The 12,931-nt window shown below is 42.0% G+C and overlaps 1 protein-coding gene across 4 annotated transcripts in view; it reads right to left on the bottom strand.

Moving 5' to 3' along the window:
• FSTL5 (follistatin like 5) overlaps positions 1-6,707 on the bottom strand; it is a 323,917-nt gene extending 317,210 nt beyond the window's left edge. For all 4 annotated transcript variants that reach the window (XM_081021706.1, XM_081021708.1, XM_081021707.1 and 1 more), the window contains exon 1: positions 6,218-6,707. The gene's annotated coding sequence lies outside the window, so the exon portion shown is untranslated. The remainder of the gene's footprint in view (positions 1-6,217) is intronic.
• Between the last annotated feature and the right edge of the window lie 6,224 nt (positions 6,708-12,931).

Here is a 12,931-nt window from a genome sequence, read left to right as displayed (position 1 = left end):
CCACAGGAATTTCCTAAGGGGCAAGAAGGCAACTCAAGGCCCTGACCAATTTAGAGCCTCTCTGACACCTGTTCATCCTCTTTTCAATAAATATAACCATTCCACCAAAATGTTAGTTCTCAAGTTTTCTTTGGGGGTGTGGGACAACTTGATACAGACAGGACTACACATGCACATTCAACTGCCTAATGGCATCCATGTCCCTCAGAAGATTGCAACTGCAGAGATAAGAAAAGAAGAGTTATTTTGTTATCTGCAGAGGTCACTTCCTGGTTCACATTGAGGTACAGCCCAGCAATGGAAGTGCACAGTTGTATTGAGGCAGCACCAGGTGTTTAAATTTTCTTCCCCTAACAATTTCATGTCTGGGGCAAACACCCTTGTGGGCCCCCACACGCCATGCCACTATCAGCATGAATTGGATAATGCTCAATAGAGTCTGATGAACCTGTACTGGTCCATTCATGACCTCAAGGCACAGGCATAAGCTTAAGAACTGTTTCATACACCACAATTTTCTGTAAAAATTCTGTAAAAACAACAACATATGTATCACTGACAATGGCCATGGTGAACATATTATTTTGCACTCATATGGCTACTCCTGAAGACAATCTTTTCAAAACCAATACAGTGGTACCTCGGGTTACATACGCTTCAGGTTACAGACTCCGCTAACCCAGAAATAGTGCTTCAGGTTAAGAACTTTGCTTCAGGATGAGAACAGAAATCGTGTTCCGGCGGCGCGGCGGCAGCAGGAGGCCCCATTAGCTAAAGTGGTGCTTCAGGTTAAGAACAGTTTCAGGTTAAGAACGGACCTCCGGAACGAATTAAGTACTTAACCTGAAGTAACACTGTACAAAGAAAGGTGGCCACACATAAATTAATTGTATGCATTAAAAAAAAAAATACTGACCCAGAAATCATTTGCAGGTCCAGAGGCTCCAATAAGCACATGAAGGTTACCTATTCAAGTATAGTGTGCAGGGCAGCTGATTGTGACAAGAAATGTGTGCCTGGAACTGCCCCACCCCCGGCAATGAAATGAATTATAAATGCCTGTGACATGGCCCCTGCATCTAGGTTCCAGTGTTGGCTTGAGGAGAACTCAGATGACTCATAAGTCACCTCATTCAGCAGGAGTCCTTAGGTCCATTTCTATACCATCCCAGCCTGAGGACATGGTTCACCCATTGGCAAGCTACAGAGGAGAACACTAGTAAATCTGCAGCAATTGTGTATGGTTACTTATATGGAACCACCCCAAAGTTTGCAGAACAAACAACTTTTCCAGATATGGTTAAACCTTTACAATTAGCCTTGATTATTCAAAATTGCTACCATGTAGGAAAATGTGAAACCTTATGGGTCCTGAATGAAATGAAGCCATGATGATTTCATCATCCAAGCATTCCAACAAATAATTTTCATTTTTAATGTGCTTTTCTAGGTCAATGATCATTGCCTATGTTCTTTATTATTTAAAGAGATCATGGAAGTTCAGTAACAATGAAAACATTTCAGTCTTCAGTCTACACTTATCTACAATAATTTCCAGTCTTCAGCCTACAATTATCACCCATACAAATGAAAATTTTATACACCTTGCTCAGTGAAATAACCACATTACTTTTTTAAAAGCTCTTCAACTCTGCTAACAAACAGCCTTGAATCATACTCAATTTAGTGTGTTCAAGTACTTCTCAAGTACATCACCACATGCCAAACACTTTAGAATCTCCTTCTATAAAACCCTGCTGGACATCACCTTCCATTAATTCAAATGCAAATAGAGTAAACTTTAACACACTTCAAGCAATCAGTTTTGCCAGCTGTGCTTCAAACTTAACTCTTTAAACTTCATATTCTCATGAATTATGAGACCAAGGCACTGCACTTCGAATTGGACATGATTAAACATGGTCAAGGGAACAAAATTGACTTTCTGTGGCAATAAAATGTTCTAATTACAACCTGTCAGCCCAGTCCTATAACCTGATGTGCCAGGAGTTTATCACTGTAATAGTGTAGTACCAAAAGCCTTGTGTGTTATTCTGACTATCTGGATACCTATGTTCTGTAGCGTTTATATATATTTGCTCATTCATTCATTCAGTAAAAATATTTGTTAACCACCTTCATAAAAAGTTTTCAGTGAGCAATGAACAAAAGTATGAATAAAATTAATTCACGCACAATATAAATACTATTTAAAACCAACAAATCAGCATAAGAAAATATAATAAGACAAGACAAGAAAGCTAAAAACAGAATACAATTCCAAAAACCAACAACAGTGGCACTCAGGGTCCCTTCCGATTGTATGAAATAGAAAGGTCTTCATGTGGTATTTCCAAGGAAAAGGCCCACTCCTTTGTAGAAACATAAAGGGACCCCTGACCATTAGGTCCAGTCATGACCGACTCTGGGGTTGCGGCACTCATCTCGCTTTATTGGCCAAGGGAGCCGGCATGCAGCTTCCGGGTCATGTGGCCAGCATGACTAAGCCACTTCTGGCGAACCAGAGCAGTGCACGGAAACGCCGTTTACCTTCCCGCCGTTTACCTATTTATCTACTTGCACTTTGACATGCTTTCGAACTGCTAGGTTGGCAGGAGCAAGGACTGAGCAACGGGAGCTCACCCCCTCGTGGGGATTCGAACCGCCGACCTTCTGATCAGCAAGTTCTAGGCTCTGTGGTTTAACCCACAGCGCCACCCGTGTCATAATACACTTCTAATAAGGACTGACTGACACACACACACATTTATAGTCCACCCTCCATCATGGAGTCCAAGGGTAGATTACATCCCACTCAATACAACAAACAATGAAATTCATAAACATTACAAGACCATAAATTAACCTGAATCAGCAGCAATCAGAAAATACAACAACAGTGTAATGGAATGTATATTCTGATGTCAACTTCCATCTCACAAGAGCCTCTGCAAAAAAAGGCATCTCTTTGCCTATTGTCAAAATATATACGATGATGCCTTATGCATCCTAGAGAGGAGAGCATTCCACAACCTAGGGGCCACACAAAGAAGGCCCTCTCATGTACCACTGCTCCTGCAGACTCAACATAGTGATGGAGCCACCAACATGGTATCCTTTGCAGGTCTCAAATATTCAGGCAGCTGTAACTGAAGCATGGCCTCTCCTGCTTCAGGACACAGGCAGGCTGGTGTGGCAAGGGTCAGTCATTTGGGTATTTAGATATTTAGCAGTTTAGAACTTTAAAGGAAAGCACCAGCACTTTAAATTGGACTCAGAAACCATCATCACATCCCTGTTACAGGGAACATCATCTTCCGCATGTTGGGAAGAGAACTTCTCCTCTACTAATGTAGGTTTCCTATGTAACTTAGAACCATGAAAGATTAAATATTTGCTGGAAGGAGCCATGTGATGAGGAAAGGGCTACACACACACACAACTACTTTGTACTCACATTGTAACAACTTGATAGGGCTAAGGAGAATCCCAATCATGAAGTTCAAAACTGCATTGAAGATTGCAGAAAGTACATTGTTCAAGGGAGGTATATTATTCTAGATCAGTTGGTACTCTAAGATTGCCATTTTAACAAGGCCTACAGTCCTAAATGCACAAGCTTGGATATTCTGTATTAATCAAAAAGGATTAAATTCAGTTAAAAGTGTTTAGGACTAGGGCCTTCATTACCCATCACTTGGTTGCTGTACATGGTGGCTGGCAGCTGTGAACTGGCTATTGAAAAGCATGATGCTTGAGATGATATGGTACAAAATTCAAGTTGTATTACTGTGTTGTATCTGCGATGGCCCATTTACACTTGCAACTCATCTTGATGTTGCAACTATCATGTGAAGAATATGCATTTTAAATATTTTGTTATATTCATATTGCACCTTTTCTCCAAAGAGCTCAAGATGGTGCACACACCCTCCCCATTTTTATACTAGCTGTGGTCCCAACAATGGAACCATTTTCTCATAAGGAAGAGACTTGGAGCAGAGACTGAAGAAGTAACTTAGTCCATTTCTTCTGGGATTCCAAATAATATTAAGTTCTCTTTCCAAGTTGGATATATACAACTTTCTAGGATGTATATCAGACGTGTGTCGGGTGCGGTGTGCAGGTGTGCCTGGGGAACGCTTTTATAAGGGCTTAGTTTAACCTCTGGTTTGCTTGCAAAACTGAATTACTGTGTCGCCAAGTGATGTATGTGTAAAAAGTGTGTCACCAACATGAAAAGTTTGGGAAGCTCTGATTGCAAACCATTTTCTGGACTATAATAACAGCAAAATACATATTCATTCACAGCTGTATATATGTACGTGAAACATTTAACCAGGATATCTGCATGGGTGCATTTATTATTATATAAAAACATGTTTACAAGCTCAGGCCCTCTGCATGTCTATCCTGGCACTGCAAGAGAGCTAGCTCTTAATGCTTTTCTTCATTGCCATAGTTACTAATGATAGTTTTCTTCACATATTTTGAAAACAGATATCCTGGCATTTCATATCCCCTTCCTTCATACCCAAATTGAGGAAAGGGATCATTTGAGAATGCTCATTTATTTTTTACACTAATATAGAAGTATATAATACCCTGGAAATAGACTTGTGTGCAGTCATTAGACTGTAAATCATAACACAGCATGTTTTACACTTACTCCTAAAGTAATCAAGGGGAATAACTGATTAATGGAAGGAACTGAATTCATTGTTTTTCAAGCTAAAATTTCAATATTAAATGAGCATAATACTGGAGTTTAGCTTTCAAAACTTTTCCCTACTAACAGTTGCTTATCTTACTTCCCACTATTTCTGAATTGCTGAAAAACTCTGCACTATAACATCACAGTTCATCTTTAAATAAAGAATTTTAAAGTAAAGAAATACTAATACTTTGGAACATAACTGCCATTGCTCTGCTCATTCTTTCCAGACCAAACATTAGAGAGAGGGGGGGGGAAATGCTGGACAACAGATATAATACAAATGTCACTGATATCTTATGTAAAGAAATAAACATTTTCTCAGATAATCAAGTGATCTGCAACATGATGCAATACAGGCTGAAACATAATGTGCTTTCCCATTTCAGTTCAGTCATCTCCCTCCCAATTGGCTATAAAATTTCCACTCCAGAATCAGCATTAAACTCACATAGTAAATACCCCCAGCTTCTTCTCCTTTATGTATAGAAAGAAGTCTGGCAACTCATAGTAACTACCTTAGCAGATCCCTGGAATAGAGAAGGGCTTGCCAAAGGTTAAACTAGGTTGGGAAAGTGAGGCATTTCCATCTGCCTACGTTCTTTTCCAAACAGGAGAGGATCTGTAACACCAGACGTAATACTACTGTGCTATTAAACTGGAGCTTCACATTTGCATCTACTTCTAGCCTGGAGGGAAGGCCTGACATTGACCAAATCAATACTGTGGAACAGACAACCGGGAACTTTCAATCCTGGGGGCTGACCTTGGGAACAGAGGGGTCAAGTCCTTTGTAAAACCGAGTTTCGTAAGTTTCATATCAGGCAGATCTGGCTGATTGTGATCATCGTTATCCTCCACAACCCCTAAGGATCACGCCTGATCTCTCTCTCTCTCTCTCTCTCTTACACACACACGCACGCAGGGCACATCAGGCATTTCCTCCACAAATCCTCTCTAATTCCTGCTTTGCTCGCTGCTTCCCAGACTGACCTCACATCCTCCCCCCCCCCCTCTGCCCCCTTCTTCTCTCCCGTCGGAATCAATGAGAAATCTACTCGCCCTCCAACGCCGTCGTTTCTTCGGAGGAGCTTCTTTAACGCGTTTTAATTAAAACCGAGAACAACAAGAACGGAAATCAATCTGCCTGCTTACACCTCTCGATCTCCCCTTCCAAGGCGAAATAACATTGTTTAAAAGCCCCGAGACCACGACCAGGAGAAGCGTGTGCGGAAAACTTTGCCACGAGCACCCCACCTCATCCGCCTCCCGAGCTTCATTCTGCATTCATCTCTTGTTTACTAAGCCCACGATGATATTGAGCAGAGCCGCCGAAATATTTCCCCCCCGCCCCGTCCTTCTTTACATTAAGCTGCGGACTAACAGGCTCGCAACTTTCCCCCGTCCTTTGGCATCGCCCCCAAACTCTACCCGCTTCCTTAGCCACGTTAATTCCAAAAGGAGCTTGCATTTGCCACAAGCCCGATCCCCCTTCGCCCTTACCTGATCGAAGAGTCACTAAAGTCCCCAAAGGGAAGCAGGGGGAGAATGTTATGTCCTGTTAGTCGCAAGGATCGTGCATATATATTCTCTTCCTTTTTAGGTGTTCTGCTTTAGGAACCAAAGAGAAGGGGGGAAAGTCCAAAACGCAAAAGGTTGCAAAGGAGGGGGGGAAAGGAGGGGAGGAGGATCCCAATAATCTGGGGTAGGCAAAACTCCGAAGAAATGTCCAGGTTTAGTTGAGCATCAAGGAACACAGCACGGGACTGAGAGAGAGAGAGAAAATCTCCTTTACGTCCGGTAAGCTCCTTGGCCAAGTTGCTTCTGACCAGGGGGGCGGAGTGGAAAGCGAGGGGGGAGGGACGCCTTCCGGGGCGGGCGGGGCCAAGAGGGCTGAGGAGCGGAGCGAGCGAGCAGGCGGGATTCCCGGGTTCAGCACCAGCGGCGCAGTGGACAGCACCAGCTCCTTCCCCTTCCCGCGAGTCTCAGGCACTGAAGCCGGCAGCTGCTCGCTCGCTCGCTCCCTCCCTCCCCGCCGCCACTCCGCCCCAGCGCGCGCGTCCCGCCTCTCTCCTCACGTCAGCCCGAGCTCTGCCCTCATTTGCATAAAGCCGAGGAGGGGGGTGACGGGCAGCTGCGGACGGCCCCGGGAGCAGACGGCGTTGTAGTGACAGCGCACGGCCGCCGCCAGGGTCGGCAACTGGTAGCAAGCGCCGCTGCGGAGGGAGCGCCAAGCGTGCCCGGAAGCGAGTTCTCCTCCCGTCCCCCACGCGCTCAGGCCGGCGGGAGGGAAGAATCCTAGAATTGCAGAGTTGGAAGGGAGCACCAGGGTCATCTAGTCCAACTCCCTGAGGACTCGAACCCACGACCCGGAGATGGAGAGTCTACCGACTGAGCTATCCCTGGGGAAGAGGGTGAGGGAAGGGGGAACCAGCCCGTCGGGAGCAGGGTAGGCGACTCTGTCAGAAGCGGAGCGGTTCTTGCCTCCCCCACCCAAGGGAAAAAGCAAGGAGACTTCGGCAGTTTACGTTGCATGGTGGGGAGGGAGACGCTTAAGACTTGCCTGCGTAAGTTTGTGCCCAAACTGCACAAAACGTGGCTGCCTAACTCCGTTTCGTCTGCTCAGGCTGGTAGAGCATTGGCTCCTTTCAAAACTGGAGGCAGCAGGGAATGAACCTGGAACCTTATGCGCTCCAGGGATGGGAGGCTGCTCTACATGTATTTATTTACTCGTTGCAAGGAGATCCATGAGGTGCACATGGTTCTCTCCCCCCCCCCCCATATAATCCCCACAACAACCTGCTGAGGTAGGTTAGGCTGAGAGGCTGCTAAGATGCGCTGCTTGTCAAGAGAAGACTTGCCAACGAAGAGAGAGACTAAGAAGCACTGGTGAAGCTTTTCACTCTCCATTCAGTGCCGCATTCAGAACCTGGACTTGTTAGACGACAGAATGTTTCCAGGCATCAAGGATGTGGGTTAAACGTCATCCATTCTACACAGGATATCCTCCTTTGCCGTCTTTGCGTGACTAGTTGCCAACCTGCAAAGGTAGCCTAGGAAATCACTAAGAAAACATGGCGGAAGGATTCCACAACTGGGGCTTCAGGGTCATTACGTTTACAATGCAGGAAGGAGACACATTGTTATGGTTCCCAAGTCACAAGATAATGTGATTAAGGGGGTCACAATCTGCATAATAAAATAGTCTTTTGTGGGAAAGCAAACAAAAAACCCACCCTGCATTCAGTAAACTAGTCCATCTGAGAGAAAACGGCATAGTATCTTGATGGGCTGAGGTTATCTTTTTACACATACTGAACTATTTATCTGGAGTACAGTACTTCAAATATGACTCATCTCATCTGCCTTCACAAACAGGACCCCTAGCTGACATCTGACATCTCAGCTGACATATGTCTTACCTTTTTGGTGCCAGGCAGTGTCTATTATATTCTTCCATGTGTAAACCACTGTAGTTATTTTACTTGCTCTCCCCACTGATTGTGTTATATCTCCTGTCCTTTATTGTACTACTGATTTTTATTGATTGACTGTATTATTTGTATATTCAATTGCTAGCCTTCCCAAGAACTGCTTGTGTGCTGAAGGTTTGCAGTATACATATATGTGCATTGCAATCCTGTGCTGCCTGCACAGAATTAGGGCCTGTTGAATTCAATGACTTACTCCCAAGTCCGAGGTACGTTTGTATGGAATAGCCTTAATATAAAGTAGAGCAATCCAGAATTTTTATGTTGTGTTACATAATGTATATGCAATATTATGCAACTCACAGCATGGATCAATAGGAAATGAGCAATTTTTGCCTGCTGGAACTGGCCTTTTTTTTTTGATGTCTCTAAGGACATGGGGGAAATTCCCCAAATCTCTTATTGAGATGTTACAAACCAACTGAGCATAAAGCCAGCAAATTTTTACACATAGCCAATATAGAGAGAACATGTTAACTCTTTGTTTCCCTTTCAGTGCTCAGGATATAAAAATCTAAAACCCACCAAATCAGAAAATGCTTACATTTTCACCTTTTCTGCTATATTTTTTTGCATGAAAACTTATCAAAATGAATCAACTTACTATGCATCTTTCTTTGCTTCTTTACCTAAAGTCAAATGAAACAAAGTCCAGTATAAGGAAATTGTCACTGCAAAATTTTACCCTCAATTTTTCCTTCATCCTATATGGTAGAATCGGGTTTGTACACTTGACTGGATGGAGTCTGAGTCATCTACCATCTCTTTCCCCCTACTTCGTAAATTACTGCAGTGAGATACACCACCAAATTCAGTACTTCCTAAAATTATCACTTGGACGCTTATACTGCCAACTTCCTTTGTCTATCTTTCACCGCAGCAGCTCAGACCCCAATGAACTGCCCACCCATACCTCATCAACAAATGTGGAATTTATGTCTGATGCACCCCCCTTCATTTTAACTGCACTAATACTTGCTCAGAAGTAAATCCCATTGAGCTCAGTGGGGCTTATGCTTTGGTAACAAGATGGTAACTTAAGGTACTCAACCTCATACAAAAGCTACCATATCACTTGTCTAGGGTCAGGTACTGACTGTATGTGTCAATCAGTCATCACAGAGAGCTTTTATATCATACAGTTTTAACTCAAATACTGTACAATATTTTATAATAAACTTCACACAGCTGAGACTAGCAGTCATCAAGCAACAGGGTATCAGGGGTGAAACATTAATGTGTGAATGAGTTCTGAGTGACGAGCTGAGCAAGAGGCAAAATTATTCTTTAAAAAAATGCTAATTTTCATTGCTTTATCAAAATTGTGCTTTTGATGGTAAGCTCACATGGAACAGCAGAATAAAACTGTACTAAGTTTCACTTTGTTCTGTGTCTCAATACTACCTATGCTTTTTGCTCTGAGTCATATCCTTGGTCCCTTTAATACTTCAATCAGTACCATGTAGCAGATTCTTATCCCAGATGGTGGCAGAAATATCAGTAGTTGTCGATGAGCTTTCTGAGTTCAAGTGAGCATGCCCAGTAACATCAAAATATCTGAGCAATGGCCAGAGTGGTGAATACTGTGGAATATGCTAGTTAAAAAAAGAAGGTATCTGGATGGGATCCAGAATTTCCATGAGGGGAATTCTCCCAATGCCACAAGAGGGTTTGGTGACCTCCAGAACACTTCTCATTAAAGTGGCACCAAGACCTGAAGTGGTGAAAATTGGTGAAAATCACATTATCCCTTTCTAAAGCTGGAGCCCCCACTGGCTGTTAAGACCTTCCACAACTGAAAAGAGCTCTTCTGCTAATGGAATACCAAGTCTGAATCCAACCCATTCATTACCTTGTACCCAGAAATCATCCAAGGTCTACAGTGTGTGTGTGTGTGTGTGTTATAAACATTTTATTGAAAGGAATAAGACCTCATTCTGACCTCAATGTTTGAGCTATCAACTTTGTTTCTCTAATGTAGCTGAATATCTTTGGAGTTCTTAAATGAATGGAAAACAAACACAACATGGAATTTCCTGCAACGTTCAGCATTTGAACAAATTCACCACTTTTTAAAAGTGTGATTATCACAAAATACTAAATAGCTCTCCTCTTGAACTCAGATCATATTGTGTCTACATTCTCATAGTGAAACGGTAATTATGAAATACTAATTAGCTCTAAAAACATCAGTCGGCAAACTGAATGATGTAATACACTGGAAAGCAGTTTAGCAGCCCACAGTGTTAATACTTATTGTCTTTATCATGTTGAGTATCCCAGGTCAGCATCACCCTGCAAAATCAAATGATGTACTTAATTCCAAGTGTTTGAGAAGTCCCTTTGACTTGCCTGGAGATCTTGTGAGCTTAATGTTAAATACCGCCATGAATCTTTAATGGACCAGAGCTTTCTAGATATGCTACATGTTAAAGCCACTGAAAGCTATATTATCTTACATGAAACAGTGCTTATGTGGATAGGTAGACTATTATTGTCACATATGTTTGGACCCAAGTCCACCTCATCGAAAGCATGCTTATTGTAATTTGACAGGGTTTTACATGGGTGCAGAAAGAGGAATCTACAACTATGAGATCAGTGAGAAAATGCATACACTATATATATATATATATATATATATATATATATATATCCATCTCACTCTTATAATTCTGTTAAAGCATAAATGTATATAGGTTAAGCACAATGGACCATTCACAAAGTAGTGTTGAGGATCATACAAATATTCTGGTACTGTGTGTGTGTGTGTGTGTGTGAGAGAGAGAGAGAGAGAGAGAGAGAGAGAGAGAGGAGAGACAGACAAATGTGTCCTTTCAGTTGCATTGGCAATACTCAAATTGACTTGAGTAAGTGTCAGGATTTTTCTCACAGCTGGCTTACATCCATTCATGACTATACCTGAACAAGCATCTCCACCCACATCATTCAGCCTGGACACAGAGGTCCAGCTCCAAAGGCTTTCTGGTGGTTCCCTCACTGCTATAAGTGAAGTTACAGGGAACCAGGCAGAGGGCCTTTTTGACAGTGGCTCCCGCTCTGTGGAACGCCCTCCCATTAAATGTCAAGCAGATAAAGAACTACACAACTTTTAGAAGACATCTGAAGGCAGCCCTGCATCAGGAAGTTTTTAATGTTTGATGTTATGTTATTTTTTATGTGTGTTGGAAGCCACCTAGAGTGCAACCCAGCCAGATGGGCAGGTGAAAATGTTGTTGCCTTCTGCTAGCACAAATCAGGGTATTTTACTTTTTGGCTAGTCCCCTTTCCCCACTGTAGTCCCTCCACAGTGTATCCCATTCTGTGCTGAAGGGTCTTCTAGGGGTGGGACATGGGCATTACATAGGTGAGGAGGATCAGCAAAAATGATGTGTCCCAAGTCTGCAAAGGCAAAATCATCATTGGATACATCAGGGTGTTTATTTGAATTGCTCATAGTTTAATAACCTATCTGGGTAAATAACCTATCTCATACTGCAGCTGGTTTAAGATACTGCCAACAAATTACTGTTTCCTTTCTACATTTCCAGCTTCCATTAGTCTATGATGTCATGGCAACTTGTCCTTGTCCTCTGACCAGCTTTACCTGTAACAATTTATAGTATGTTGTGTCAATAGAATGCTGATTTTACAGACAGCAAGAGAACTGTATGAAAATATTCTAGTTCTTTAATTCCATGTCCGCTGCAATTTTATCATTTAGACACTAAATACATACACAAGAGAATGCAATAAGCATGAATTAGGAAAATCTCATTCTCCATTTTCCCTGTATGTATAATGAATTATATTTATCTACTAATCACATTCCTGTTGTTTCTTTTCTATTTTTGGACTCCTACTGTGACATCTAATTTTACAAGCTCTCATTTAATTATAATTATTTCTGTTCATTTGTTGTACACAAACTTTGTTAATTCTTTCCTCTTTATGCATTGGGTTATTATAACAACATTTACTGCTGGTGAGGGGAAAAACATGTTTATTGGGGGAAAATGACTCTGAACGCTACATCTGGGCAGCCAATATGTACTTTTATTTTTGTGTGGCACATTCCAGAAAAGTAGGAGAAGGAAGAAAATCTTTAGGCAACTGAATTATCTGGTGCGTCAGTGGTTTTTATAAAAATAAAAATAAAGGACTAGTTTGTTTCATTATTACCGCCTGTAGCTTAGAGCTGATGGTTTGGGGTTCTCTAGGCCTCAGCTGTGCTACAGCATTAACTGTCTCTTGATTATATATTTGTACCTTGTTCTAATGGAGGCATGTACAATCTTCTTTATGGTGAACATACGCAGTATTTCATAATTAGCCGGTAGGCAGAAGGAATTCCTAGTGCTTAGTTTCCTGATTTTGCTTTCCAGAGCTCTTTAATTTGGATAGTATTTGACAGTATCTTGCCAGATGCACTGTAATACGCTACATTTTGCAATATTCTTTACAATTTGTTTTATTTAACAGCTCCCAATGCATGCTGCCTGGCTGTTCATGTTTGTTTTGTTTTCATTCTGCAGCCTTAATAGTTACATTCAAAGCACTCACCAGTGCTGTGCAATAGTTGGATGCATCCTGTATCTTTCGTTAAGCGGTTTTGTGATATATTGTAATGAATTTTAGAGTAGTTTTACAGCTCCGGTATGTCTGTTTGTACACAAGGACAATTACTCTTATTTAACTTTGCATTTTAAAAGATTTGTCATTTGAA

This window comes from Podarcis pityusensis, assembly GCF_964106645.2.
Source record: "Podarcis pityusensis genome assembly, chromosome: 9".
Taxonomy (NCBI): Eukaryota; Metazoa; Chordata; class Lepidosauria; order Squamata; family Lacertidae; genus Podarcis; species Podarcis pityusensis.
Note: the sequence above shows the minus strand (reverse complement) of the source record. Positions and strands in the feature narration are given on the sequence as shown.